The sequence below is a fragment of the Schistocerca serialis genome, chromosome 3, assembly GCF_023864345.2.
Source record: "Schistocerca serialis cubense isolate TAMUIC-IGC-003099 chromosome 3, iqSchSeri2.2, whole genome shotgun sequence".
Classification (NCBI taxonomy): Eukaryota; Metazoa; Arthropoda; class Insecta; order Orthoptera; family Acrididae; genus Schistocerca; species Schistocerca serialis.
In genome coordinates, this window is record NC_064640.1 from 280,511,654 (window position 1) to 280,526,965 (window position 15,312).

Here is a 15,312-nt window from a genome sequence, read left to right on the forward strand (position 1 = left end):
GTCGTCCAGAACGTTCAGCGTCACTTGTTACCCTATGGCCACTCCGAAAATTTTTAAACCACTTATAAACTGTTCTAATCGAAGGTGCAGAGTCACTGCAATGTTTATCAAGCTTCCCTTTAGTCTCCTGAGGCGTTTTGCCTTTCATAAAGTAATGTTTAATCACGACACGAAATTCTTTTTCGACCATTTTTTGACAATCACTCGACTTCCTCGATTCACACGAATGCCAAATACAAAGAAATAGACCAGTATGGCTGGAACTTTGTGTGCGTTCTTTCGAAAGATGCTACTAACTAACGGTCGCAGGTTCGAATCCTGCCTCGGGCATGGATGTGTGGGATGTCCTTAGGTTAGTTAGGTTTAAGTAGTTCTAAGTTCTAGGGGACTGATGACCTCATATGTCAAGTCCCATAGTGCTCACAAGGGAACCTCCCCATCGCACCCCCCTCAGATTTAGTTATAACTTGGCACAGTGGATAGGCCTTGATAAACTGAACACAGATCAATTGAGAAAACAGGAAGAAGTTGTGTGGAACTGTGAAAAAATAAGCAAAATATACAAACTGGTCATCAGTCTTGGCCACATAAGCAACATAAAGGAGAACGTGAGCTCAGGATCGCCGTGGTCCCGTGGTAGAGTGAGCAGCTGCAGAAGGAGAGGTCCTTGGTTCAAGTCTTCCCACGAATGAAAATTTTACTTTCTTTATTTTTGCATAGTTATTATCTGTCCGTTCATTCATTGACGTCTCTGTTCACTGTAATAAGTTTAGTGTCTGTGTTTTGCGACCGCATCGCAAAACCGTGCGATTAGTAGACGAAAGGACGTGCCACTCCAATCGGAACCGAAAACATTTGATCGCAAGGTCATAGGTCAACCGATTCCTCCACAGCAAAACACATCTGATATATTCTATACGACACTGGTGACGGCATGTGCGTCACATGACAGGAATATGTTGTCGACCCACCTAACTTGTACACTTGGCGAATGGGTAAAAAGATTCTTCTACCTTGCCCGATTTAGGTTTTCTTGTGGATGTGATAATCACTCCCAAAAAAGTGATGAAAACATAAGAGTTTGTCACATAAACTGAAAATAAAAAATTAAAGTTTTCACTCAATGGAAGATTTGAACCAAGGACTTTTCGTTCCTCAGCTGCTCACGTTCCACGAGACCATGGCGCTGCTGCGGTCCTAGTGTTGCTTATCTTGCCATGAACTACTCAGTTTGTATATTTTGCTTATTTTTTCACAGTTCCACACAACTTCTTCCTGTTTTCTCGATTGATCTGTGTTCAGTTTTTCAAGGCCTATCCACTGTGCCAACTTATAACTAAATCTGAGGGGGGGTGCGATGGGGAGGTTCCCTTGTCAGAGCCGAGCTACTAACTAAACATGACCTCGATACGCGCCGGTGGTGCCATCTCTCGGACTTTGCACGGACTTTTCAAACGCCCCTCGTAGCATCTGTGAAGCAGTGGCTTGTGGCCAATAACATTCTTGAGATTAACTGGCCTGCGCAGTCCATCGACCTGAACGCACTGGAACACCTTTGACATGAGCTAGAGCGGCGACTTCGCTTCACGCCATAATTAATACATACATTTATTACTACACACGACAATGTCGTTTGTATGGCCTATTTCAGCTTCTCGGGGAAGAGGTTGTAACTGAAGAATAAGTAATAAAAAATAATTACTACTTTCTCTGTTTCGGCCGTTGATGATATATGGGCTGCCATTCCTCCACAGACATCCAGACATGTCATTAAAATTGTCCTCAGCAAAGTTCAATCTGTCACAAAGATGAAGGGTGTCTACTAATAGTTTTCCGGATACTTTTAATCTTGCACCACGTGTTCTCAACAATAGCGGGCGACATTCTAAGTCGCCGTAGGCAGTGTGACTGTACTTAACGGTTACTGCTAAGTGTAGTTGCTCATCCGAACAGCGTCCCATACGAGGAAACCAGTTGCCCCTTTATACCTGCTGTTACTCGTACTTTAGATAATGGGGCTCTGCACGGCTCTGTTTAAAAGAATGTCTCGATGTAGTCATAAGGTCGAGCTGCATACGTCCGCTTTCATGCCTCGCAGCAAATTCGCTGCAAATGGTAACCTGTAGCTGTGATCCTGCAGTCAAGTATTCTATACATTGGCTATAAATGCGAATTAATAAACTGCACAGAAATATAAAATAAAAGAGAATGATCAGTTTCATAACAAGGGTTCTATTATAACGACTGTAACTGATTTAGACAACAGAGAATCGTGTTGAATGATGTTTATTCAGGAAAGAACATCTCAAATGAACGGAAAGTGGTCCTAATTAAAATACAGACAGAAAATACCCTTATCAAATGCAGTAAAGTTAGGTTGGAAGCGTTATAAAATTGGTAGCAGAATTCCCAAACTAAATAGTCTTCAAAGACTCGCGAAAATTAAGTCCATTTCGTGATCACAATACGTATAACATTCACCAGCTCAAAACAGTTCAGCGTTCAATATGACGATTTACAAATTAACACATGTGATACAAAGAATAGTAACCCATACTCTGTCTATCCTCAGTTCAAGTGGAAAAAAGTTAGGGACCCACTCTGGAGCACATTCAAACCTCTCTAAATACTGCATAAGTCCACCGAGATGTTAAAGTACGCCGTAGCAGTTCACAGCCCAGAATCAATCACCTCCACAACCGAATACCACTCGTTACCACGGGCAGGTCTGCCTCCTCCCAGAACGCGCGTAAAGGTGTCCAGAATCGCTCCCTTGAGCTCTTCACTCGATAAGTCCCTGTCTCCACTTGACTCCCGTAGTGTTTCGCTACTATCTGCTTTTCCGTTGGCTGAAAGCCATCGCCACCAAGAATACATCGTCCTTAAGCTCTGAAGACATGATTTGAATCAACATGATCGCTTTCCCGTACTAAACTAATATGTAACAACATTATTTAAATAAAGAAATGTTACAAACATTCTGTCACAATCAGATAATTTACAATAATTATAAATAAAGGTTTTTGCATAAATAAATAAGCCAATGTTCTTGCACAAGTGCGCTCAGGATAAATGACAACAGACTGTCCTTATATATTGTTTAACCAATCATTTAGGTCTGCTTGACAGAAGTGTCTGTTCAGTTGTGATGTCCGCTAAGACATGAGTACCACTAAGAAGAAGAACTGCTGTTATTCGACACGACTCACGAATATCTCTCGGAGCAGACAGCTGCTTATCTCGATCAACCTCATGGGTCCCACCGTAATTTCGAAGGATCGTCATTCTGCCGCCGAGCAGTGGGTCAGCAGTGCGCAAGTAGCAGCAAGTGGCTTATTTAGCGTTCATATAAGTGTAGTAGTCAAGTTGAAAATTTGTTAGAGTGTTCTTAACGCACCTATTTAGTTAAAACCGTCAAATCATTTTGTAGTTTCGTAATTACCAGCGTCAGATTTTCATTTTAATATCTATGACGTGTAAAGTCGCGTAGTCGTCTGTCATTTGTTTATTTCTTTCTAATAGTCTTTGTACGTTACTGGCAGTACAGTTAGCCTTCTGCCGCCGAGCAGTGTGTCAGCAGTGCGCAAGTAGCAGCATTACTGCATTTACTAGGCAGTCTTCTGTTTTAATAACCGTTTAAATTTTGTGTCGAATTGTTTGTGTTCTCTGTAGATTAGTTCAGACGTCCTTTGCACAACAGTATATAGCACGGATAGGGACTGCGACTGCTGTGTTCGGATGCGGGCTAAGTTGGCATCCCTTCGCTCCCATCTTCAGGCGGTGTTGGCTTCGGTCACACAGCTTGAGGCTGTTGCCAATGGGCATCATTGTGGGGGTCCCGACGGGGGTTTGTCGGGGACGGCCAGCTCGTACCACGCATCCCCCAATCGGACTACGGCTGTGGCTGCCCGGGATACTGCCCACATTGAGGCTGACCCCTCATCCGTGGTAGAGTGTGAGGTCGTCTCGAGGTGTGGCAGGGGGCGAAAGACTTCCGGAGGGCTGAGCGGAAGGCCTCTCCAGTTTGTCTGACGAACTGGTTCAGGCTCTGTCTCCGGCTGATACTGATCTTCGGCCGGACATGGCTGCTTGTCCTGTTCCAGAGGTTGCACCTCAGTCTGCAAGATCTGGGCGGTCGCAGAGGGTGGGTTTACTGGTAGCTGGGAGCTCCAACGTTAGGCTCGTAATGGGGCCCCTTAGGGATATGGCTGCAAGGGAGGGGAAGAAAACCAATGTGCACTATGTGTGCATACCGGGGGGAGTCATTCCAGATGTGGAAAGGGTCGTTCTGGATGCCATGAAGGGTACAGGGTGCACCCATCTGCAGGTGGTCCCTCATGTCGGAACCAAAGATGTGTGTCTCTATCGATCGGAGGAAATCCTCTCTGGCTTCCGGCGGCTATCTGATTTGGTGAAGACTGCCAGTCTCGCTAGCGGGATGAAAGGAGAGCTCACCATCTGCAGCATTGTCAACAGGACTGGCTGTGGACCTTTGGTACAGAGCCGAGTGGAGGGTCTGAATCAGAGGCTGAGACGGTTCTGCGACCGTGTGGGCTGCAGATTCCTCGACTTGCGCCATAGGGTGGTGGAGTTTCGGGTTCCGCTGGATAGGTCAGGAGTCCACTACACACATCAGGCGGGTACATGGGTAGCAGGAGTTGTGTGGCGTGGACTGGGCGGTTTTTTAGGTTAAAAGGCAACAGCCTCAAAGGGTGCGGGGCAAAGTCAGGACATGCGGGTACCAAGCAGCAATCGGTATTGTAATTGTAAACTGTTGAAGCTGCGTTGGTTAAAGTACCGGAACTTCAAGCGCTGATAGAAAGTACTGAAGCTGAAATCGTTATAGGTACGGAAAGCTGGCCGAAATTTTTACAACGGCACAGACGGTGTTTAGAAGGGATAGATTGCATGCAACCGGTGGTGGCGTGTTTGTCGCTGTTAGCAGTAGTTTATCCTGTAGTGAAATAGAAGTGGATAGTTCCTGTGAATTATTATGGGTGGAGGTTATACTCAACAACCGAGCTAGGTTAATAATTGGCTCCTTTAACGACCTCCCTACTCAGCAGCATTAGTGGCAGAACAACTGAGAGAAAATTTGGAATACATTTTACATACATTTCTTCGGCATGTTATAGTCTTAGGTGGAGATTTCAATTTACCAGATATTGACTGGGACACTCTGATGTTTAGGACGGGTGTAGGGACAGAGCATCGAGTGACATTATACTGAGTGCACTATCCGAAAATTACCTCGAGCAATTAAACAGAGAACCGACTCGTGGAGATAACATCTTGGACCTACTGATAACAAACAGACCCGAACTTTTCAACTCTGTAAGCGCAGAACAGGTAATTAGTGATCATAAGGCCGTTGCAGCATCCCTGAATATGGAAGTAAATAGGAATATAAAAAAAAAGGGCCAGCCGGAGTGGCCGAGTGGTTAAAGGCGCTACAGTCTGTAACCGCACGACCGCTACGGTCGCAGGTTCGAATCCTGCCTCGGGCATGGATGTGTGTGATGTCCTTAGGTTAGTTAGGTTTAAGTAGTTCTAAGTTCTAGGGGACTTATGACCACAGCAGTTGAGTCCCATAGTGCTGAGAGCCATTTTTTTTAAAAAAAGGGAGGAAGGTTTATCTGTTAAGCAAGAGTAATAGGAGGCAGATTTCAGACTACCTAACAGATCGAAACGAAAATTTCTGTTCCGACACTGACAATGTTGAGTGTTTATGGAAAAAGTTCAAGGCAATCGTAAAATGCGTTTTAGACAGGTACGTGCCAAGTAAAACTGTGAGGGACGGGAAAAACCCACCGTGGTTCAACAACAAAGTTAGGAAACTACTGCGAAAGCAAAGAGAGCTTCACTCTAAGTTTTTAACGCAGCCAAAACCTCTCAGACAAACAGAAGCTAAACGATGTCAAAGTAAGCGTAAGGAGGGCTATACGTGAAGCGTTCAGTGAATTCGAAAGTAAAATTCGATGTACCTACTTGACAGAAAATCCTAGGAAGTTCTGGTCTTACGTTAAATCAGTAAGTGGGTCGAAGCAGCATATCCAGACACTCTGGGATGATAATGGCATTGAAACAGAGGATGACACGCGTAAAGCTGAAATACTAAACACCTTTTTCCAAAGCTGTTTCACAGAGGAAGACCGCACTGCAGTTCCTTCTCTAAATCCTCGCACGAGCGAAAAAATGGCTGACATCGAAATAAGTGTCCAAGGAATAGAAAAGCAACTGAAATCACTCAACAGAGGAAAGTCCAATGGACCTGACGGGATACCAATTCGATTCTTCACAGAGTACGCGAAAGAATTTGCCCCCCTTCTAACAGCCGTGTACCGCAAGTCTCTAGAGGAACGGGGGGTTCCAAATGATTGGGAAAGAGCACAGGTAGTTCCAGTTTTCAAGAAGGGTCGTCGATCAGATGCGCAAAACTAAAGGCCTATATCTCTGACATCGATCTGTTGTAGAATTTTAGAACATGTTTTTTGCTCCCGTATCATGTCATTTCTGAAAACCCAGAATCTACTCTGTAGGAATCAACATGGATTCCGGAAACAGCGATCGTGTGAGACCCAACTCGCTTTATTTGTTCATGAGACCGAGAAAATATTAGATACAGGCTCCCAGGTAGATGCCATTTTCCTTGACTTCCGGAAGGCGTTCGATACAGTTCCGCACTGTCGCCTGATAAACAAAGTAAGAGCCTACGATATATCAGACCAGCTTTGTCGCTGGATTGAAGAGCTTTTAGCAAACAGAACACAGCATGTTGTTCTCAATGGAGAGACGTCTACAGACGTTAAAGTGACCTCTGGCGTGCCACAGGGCCGTGTTATGGGACCATTGCTTTTCACAATATATATAAATGACCAAGTAGATAGTGTTGGAAGTTCCATGCGGCTTTTCGCGGATGATGCTGTAGTATACAGAGAAGTTGCAGCATTAGAAAATTGCAGCGAAATGCAGGAAGATCTGCATCGGATAGGCACTTGGTCCAGGGAGTGGCAACTGACCCTTAACATAGACAAATGTAACGTATTGCGAGTACATAGAAAGAATGGTCCTTTATTATATGATTAAATGATAGCGGAACAAACACTGGAAGCAGTTACTTCTACAAATTATCTGGGAGTATGCGTACGGAACGATTTGAAGTGAAATGATCATATAAAATTAATTGTTGGTAAGTCGGGTGCCAGGTTGACATTAATTGGGAGAGTCCTTAGAAAATGTAGTCCATCAACAAAGGAGGTAGCTTACAAAACACTCGTTCGACCTATACTTGCGTATTGCTCATCAGTGTGGGATCCGTACCAGATCGGGTTGACGGAGGAGATAGAGAAGATCCAAAGAAGGGCGGCGCGTTTCGTCACAGGGTTATTTGGTAAGCGTGATAGCGTTACGGAGATGTTTAGGAAACTCAAGTGGCAGACTCTGCAAGAGAGGCGCTCTGCATCGCAGTGTAGCTTGCTGTCCAGGTTTCGAGAGGTGCGTTTCTGGATGAGGTATGGAATATATTTCTTCCCCTTACTTATATCTCCCGAGGAGATCACGAATGTAAAATTAGAGAGATTCGAGGACGCACGGAGGCTTTTCGGCAGTCGTTCTTCCCGCGAACCATACGCGACTGGAAAAGGAAAGGGAGTTAATGACAGTGGCACGTAAAGTGCCCTCCGCCACACACCATTGGGTGGCTTGCGGAGTATAAATGTAGATGTAAATGTAGATGCAGACATGCGACAGACCACTTTTAAATTAGCACAGTTTTTAATAGCACTTGCAATCAACATTTAAATAAAGTTACCGGCAAAATAGTAAACTATTTATTAAATAAATACAGAAGTATGACAAAGTCTGAGGAATTCATGCTCCTCTCAGTTGTTGTGTAAATGCGGATAATACGACGTTCTGACAAACATTTGCGTAATAAAAGAGATATAAAAAACGTAATTAATCAAAAAATAAAATAATTACAGATACATAAATTTCAGAAATGATAGCTACAGTGCAATTCTATTATCTGAGACACCGTCCGGTGAAATCGCATGAAGCGATTAAAGGTTGTTAACTCAAAGGTTCATTGTGTAAATTTTTATTCATTGTGAGATATTAACCTCTGTACTTTTAAAGATAGTGACATATTGTTGTGCTATTGTATGTGCCATATTTTTCTGAGATCTCAGATGTATTCAGATTTGCATTAATATTTGATGTGAGTTATTGCCGAATCTCAAAGAGCTGTAAGTTAGTCGTCTTTAAGAGTGTCTGGCACTCCGCGATTCCCTCAAGCATATTCTGCACAAAGGCAAGGCGAGTGCCTGCCGCCCAATTTCGCAGCTCTGGCATTTACCCGTTTGCGCCTGAGCTCTCCTGGGGTGGCCGCGCAACGTCGTCGTACCGCCGACTCGCACACAGTCGAGCAACCAAATTCAGCTCTCCTTAGTGTCATCCCTAGGTAGACGAATAATGTTACAAGGGTGTCTCAAAATGAATGCCGGATTTGTAGCAACTATAAGTCGAATTTATGTATTTGAAAGAAGTGAACAAAACGCACCATTCTCTTCAGGAGGTATTGAAGCTCTGATGTGAAATACAATATCGGGCATAAGGCTTCCCCTACTAGCCCTACACGAGATCGCTCGTTCCATGAAATCAACCGTCACCCGCTCACAAACTTCCCCATCAACTTCGTCGAGGACACGTCGAATTTATTGTTTGAGTTTCAACAGATGACTGGTAAATTCGTGACTTAACATACCGCCATATGAAAAAGTGAGAAGATCGAAGTAGGTACGTTTAGTCTCCTGGTACTGAGATTAAGCTGTCTAAAAATGGCTCTGAGCACTTAACATCTGAGGTCATCAGTCCCCTAGAACTTAGAACTACTTAAACCTAACTAACCTAAGGACATCACACACATCCATGCCCGAGGCAGGATTCGAACCTGCGACCGTAGCGGTCGCGCGGTTGCAGATTGAAGCGCCTAGAACCGCCCAGCCACTCCGGCTGGCGTTTAAATTAAAGTGGGCTTAATCTGAGAAAGTGATGATCTTTGTGAAACTCAACTTTGTATTAACTGAACCCCGTAAAGGTGTAAGTGCAAATCTTTTGCTAAGTTTTTATGCATTGTTGCTGTTCAGACGGGAATTTCTCGAGCACAACGGTGACATAATTTTGCCGGACTCACAGAATCAGGCACAGCAACACTTTCTTCACTCCGCCCACTTCGAAGACGTCCAGGACGTTTTATGTCTACTGTTGAACCGCTTTTCTCAAATTTATTGATCATCCTACGAACAACTGACTCATTTGTTGGACTGTTGTATCCAGAATAGTATGGAGTTCCTGAACAGTTTCCGCGAAACTTTCACCACTCTTGAAGTGAGTTTTCACAATCAGCTCTCGATGTGACCTACTATATCTTTCCATGCTGCTACTCCACAAATGCCACGCGGGGTCTAGGCGTCTTGTCACGGTTCGCGCGGCTCCTCCCGTCGGAGGTTCGAGTCCTCCCTCGGGCATGGGTGTGTAGGTTGTCTATAGCGTAAGTTAGTTTCAGGTAAATTAAGTAGTGTGTAAGCTTAGGGACCGATGACCTAAGCAGTTTGGTCTCATAAGTCCTTACCACAAATTTACAATTCTTTACTCCATAAACACTAATCCCGAAAACAAAAGCATAGTATCAGAACATAATCTCAATGATCACTGATAAAAAACATGCGAAAATAATGTTGCCAATAATGATGAATAAAAATAACGAGATTTTCGAATCTAGTGTCGTTTCGAGACACCCATTATTTAGGTTCCTCAGTGTCTAATAACCATAGAATGCTACAAGCATCTCACAAGGGAACCTCCCCATCGCACCCCCCTCAGATTTAGTTATAAGTTGGCACAGTGGATAGGCCTTTAAAAACTGAACACACATCAATCGAGAAAAAAGGAAGAAATTGTGTGGAACTATGAAAAAAATTAGCAAAATATACAAAGTGAGTAGTCCATGAGCACGATAGGCAACATCAAGGAGGCTGTGAGCTCAGGACCGCCGTGGTCCCGTGGTTAACGTGAGCGGCTGCGGAATGAGAGGTCCTTGGTTCAAGTCTTCCCTCGAGTGAAAAGTTTACTTTCGTTTTTTTTATTTATGATCTGTCCGTTCGTTCACTGACGTCTCTGTTCACTGTAATAAGTTTAGTGTCTGTGTTTTGCGACCGCACCGCAAAACCATGCTATTAGTAGACGAAAGGACGTTCCTCTCCAGCCCACATCTCGTGGTCGTGCGGTAGCGTTCTCGCTTCTCACGCCCGAGTTCCCGGGTTCGATTCCCGGCGGGGTCAGGGATTTTCTCTGCCTCGTGATGGCTGGGTGTTGTGTGCTGTCCTTAGGTTAGTTAGGTTTAAGTAGTTCTAAGTTCTAGGGGACTGATGACCATAGCTGTTAAGTCCCATAGTGCTCAGAGCCATTTGAACCATTTTGACGTTCCTCTCCAATGCGAACCGAAAACATTTGATCGCAAGGCCATAGGTCAACCGATTCCTCCACAGGAAAACACGTCTGATATATTCTATACGACACTGGTGACGGCATATGCGTCGCATGACAGGAATATGTTGTCGACCCAACTAACTTGTACACTTGGCGAATGGGTAAAAAGATTCTTCTACCTTGCCCGATACTACGGCGCAGTTACCTCGCATCGGACGACAGACGGACAGATAATAATTGTCTTAAAACCAAAAGTTAAAATTTTCGCTCGAAGGAAGATTTGAACCAAGGACCTCTCGTGCCACAGCTGCTCACGCTAACCACGGGACCACGGCGCTCCTAAGCTCAGAGTATCCTTGTGGTTGCTTATGTTGCGTATGGACTACTCAGTTTGTATATTTTGCTTATTTTTTTCATAGTTCCACACAACTTCTTCCTGTTTTGACGATTGATCTGTGTTCAGTTTTTCAAGGCCTATCCACTGTGCCAACTTATAACTAAATCTGAGGGGGGTGCGATGGGGAGGTTCCCTTGTCAGTATCACAATGTCACATGTTTGATAGCAATCACATCACTGCTAACACTGGTTTTATTGACAAATTAATGTCTAACCATAGGGTTGCACCTCCTGACGTGTAATTAGTGTAGTCCTCGAATAAATTTTCGAGCAGCCTTGCACACAGTGACCTTTGAATCAAATCTGTAGATGAAGCTTACAAGCGACACACCATTAGGATACCGCAGACTTTTTGACAAAAAGGTGGTGGGTGTATTTAAGAGGAGAGATGCAGGTATCCGACAATGTAAGACCGATTTTATTGTTGAGAAGTAATACATGTTAATATTAAGAAGGTGCCAGAACACAATATTTTCGGAAACTAAAGAACAAGTGCAGGCTAAAAAATGCCGTGAAAGGCAGAAGAATGCATTTTATTGCTCTCAGAGAGTACTGTCACTGGTATAATAATTCCATTATTGGTAATTAGATTAGCAGGACTGAGTGCTAGTGGCTCTCTTACAGGGAAGGCTACGCGTATCAGACTGCAGAGAAATTTGCAAAGGATCATAGTGAACTAATGAACAAGCAGAGAAGTCATGACTGGGCCATGGAAGCGGTAGTTGATGGGTAAGGCTTTAAGCCCCGCTAACACAGACTATGTTTGGTCTTAAAGCCAGAAAAATACTCAAGCATATTTCTTAACACACTGCTCAAAGTTTCGACACACTTAAATACTCTAAGAAAATCAACATCAGAAAATTTGCTGGTGGCTTCACTCGTGATGCGCTTTTTACTTCGACGTGGCGAGGCGTCGATTAATGAATCGTCAGTATTTATCCTTCATCAAAAGTTGGAACGCACTGAGTTACGTTCTTAAATGGATAACTGATTTATGGCACTTTCGTGCTTTCGTGGCCTCCAGCCGTACTGCAAAAATGTGATCAATATCATTACAACTCTCTCTCGTGTATCTCATCAGAAACAGTAGAGCATCACATTGCGACCGACAGAGGCTGCTGGCGTGCGGTGAGGCGTAATGGCCGCCAACAGCTATTCGCAATGTGCATTCCCTGACCACTCATGTGAACCGCTACCACCAGAAGCAATCTACGTGGAACGCAATGGCTTGTGGTTTACAGGTCTACAGCTTCGTAGCATCGGCAGCAGACGTGGGCAGAGTCCAGAGTTCGCAAGTGGTGGATGAGCATCATCCAGGGACGGACGAGCTCACTTCAGAACTCTTAGGATAAATAAAGGCTATCGCATCCATGGGACTCTTGATCACCACACAGGTAGCCGCTGCCGCTGGGACTGATGAGCTTGTGGTGGAAGCAATGTGCATCACTCAGAATATTCGGAACTTTCCTTGTCGTTTGCTAAACTGGATCCCGGCGGAGGTTCGAGTCCTCCCTCGGGCATGGGTGTGTGTGTTTGCCCTTAGGATAATGTAGGTTAAGTAGGTTAGGGACTGATGACCTTAGCAGTTAAGTCCCATAACATTTCCAATACATTTGACATTTTTTTCTAAACTGGAAATCTTCCTTTAACCCTTTTGCACCACTTCACACAGACAGCCGCATTCCATGGGCACGCTGGTTCCTGATTTCTTATTTACGACCCGAGCAGTATTGTGAAATCGATCTGCAAAGCCGCTATTACCGCTTTGCTTTTGATTTGCTCTTTTATCATTGTTCTGCTGTTATTTGTCTACTTGGTTTGGGTGATTTAATATAGGGTCTATGGACCGTAATCTCAGTGTTCTCTAACTCCCTCCCCCCCCCCCCCCCCACCCCACCACGCTGTCTATGCATTTACATAGAAGTTATTATTTATAGTTCTTGTGGAATATTCGTTAAGATGGTATTCGAGTACGATGCTGTTTCAGGTAAGATGTGATATACTGAAAGCTAGATGTGAGTGGGCTAGTTTGAAAATTTGAAGTCTTGATGAAATTAAAATAAAAAAATAATTTCGGAGTCAATTTCTGTTCTATTTCTTGTCAGGTTATTGAGTTTTGGGCTCAAGACCTTAGACGCACAACAGGCAGATTTCGGGGGTTCCGCTGGTCGCACAAGGTCCAATTTAAAATTTTTTCTTAAGTCGAAATCGATTAAAATTGCTAGTACGTTAAATAAATGAAGTTCTTGTCACAAACGTAAAATGGGGAAAAAGGTTCTTTTGGAAAGCAAATCACACATGTGAAAGTTCTTTGTATGTACAGAAGGCACGTATGCATGTGTACGTACGTAGATGTATATATGTTACGATTATTTCATTATCTGGTTAGCGCGACGAAATGTCATACCTAACGGCCCGGGTTCGATTCCCGGCTGGGTCGGAGATTTTTTCCGCTCAGGGACTGGGTGTTGTGTTGTCCTTATCATCATCATTTCATCCCCATCGACACGCAAGTCGCCGAAGTAGCGTCAACTCGAAAGACTTCCACCAGGCGAACGGTCTACCCGACAGAAGGCCCTAGCCACACGGCATTTCCATTTCCATTTCATTATTATTCTTTCTGTTTTACATAAGCAGATACGCAACTGCTGACGGTTATGTATACGAACAGATACGTATGTTGAGTCATCAATTATGATAGTTCTTTTTTATGTTTAGTTTTTAGCTTAGTACTTTTTTTCCTTTGATGAACCTGTTACTCATTTTCAAATTTTAACCAATTTGTTCGGTAGAGCCCGTTTCTGCTTGTCTTAACGAAGGTTAAACTAGCTAAAAGTGCTTATAGAACAGTTTTAATATAGAGTTTACAATACGTTTTATTTTCTGTAAATTTTGTGGATCCCTAAAATTGGGTAGTTTGAAATTAAAAAGGACTAAGTACGTTATGTATCTTTAAAGATGTAAGTATCCTTTTTTTAACAGTTGAAAATGGATCACCCTTTCACAAATTTAGCAGAAGGCCGACCGAACGCCAGAAGTGCTGGCCGGCCGCTGTGGCCGAGCGGTTCTAGGCACTTCAGTCCGGAACCGCGCTGCTGCTACGGTCGCAGGTTCGAATCCTGCCTCAGGCATGGATGTGTGTGATGTCATTAGGTTAGTTAGGTTTAATTAGTTCTAAATCTAGGGTACTGATGACCTCAGACGTTAAGTCCCATAGTGCTTACAAGGGAACCACCCCATCGCACCCCCCTCAGATTTAGTTAAAAGTTGGCACAGTGGATAGGCCTTGAAAAACTGAACACAGATCAATCGAGAAAACAGGAAGAAGGTGTGTGGAACTACGAAAAAAATAAGCAAAATATACAAACTAAGTAGTTCATGAGCAAGATAGGCAACATCAATGACGCTCTGGGTCCAGGAGCGCCGTGGTCCTGTGGTTAGCGTGAGCAGCTGCGGAACGAGAGGTCCTTGGTTCAAGTCGTCCCTCTAGTGAAAAGTTTACTTCCTTTATTTTCGCAAAGTTATGATCTGTCCGTTCGTTCATTGACGTCTCTGTTCACTGTAATAAGTTTAGTGTCTGTGTTTTGCGACCGCACCGCAAAACCGTGCGATTAGTAGACGAAAGGACGTGCCTCTCCATTGGGAACCGAAAACATTTGATCGCAAGGTCATAGGTGAACCGATTCCTCCACAGGAAAAGACGTCTGATATATTCTACACTACACTGGTGACGGCATGTGCGTCACATAACAGGAATGTGTTGTCGACCCACCTAACTTGTACACTTACCGAATGGGTAAAAAGGTTCTTCCACCTTGCCCGATTTAGGCTTTCTTGTGGATGTGATAATCACTCCCAAAAAAGTAATGAAAACATAAGAGTTTGTCACATAAACTGAAAATAAAAAATTAAACTTTTCACTCGAGGGAAGACTTAAACCTAGGACCTCTGGTTCCGTAGCTGCTCTCGCTAACCACTGGACCACGGCCCTCCTTGACTCCCATTGTCCTTGATGTTGCCTATCTTCGCATGGACTACTCAGTTTGTATATTTTACTATTTTTTTTCATAGTTCCACACAACTTCTTCCTGTTTTCTCGATTGATCTGTGTTCAGTTTTTCAAGGCCTATCCACTGTGCCAACTTATAACTAAATCTGAGGGGGGTGCGATGGGGAGGTTCCCTTGTTAGAGCCATTTGAATCATTTTGTACCAGAAGTGCTACACACGTAACCGCTCGCAAATTGGGGGTGGTCTCCAGGCTGGAAATAGAGTTCTGATAATTGTCAATATCCCTCAGAATTCTAATGCTTCCCACGGAGTCATTGCGTTTACAATCGGAAGAACAGTTGTGAAATTTCTCTTTAGTTTAAAGGTGAGTGGCTACTGGTTCTTTCCTAAGGAAGCGTTACATCGGGTAACAGGGTT

The 15,312-nt window shown here is 43.9% G+C and overlaps 1 protein-coding gene across 1 annotated transcript in view; it reads left to right on the forward strand.

The window, feature by feature from the left end:
- Positions 1-15,312, forward strand: part of LOC126471588 (protein shisa-like-2B) — a 343,291-nt gene that overhangs the window by 132,766 nt on the left and 195,213 nt on the right. The gene's annotated exons all lie outside the window — the stretch shown is intronic.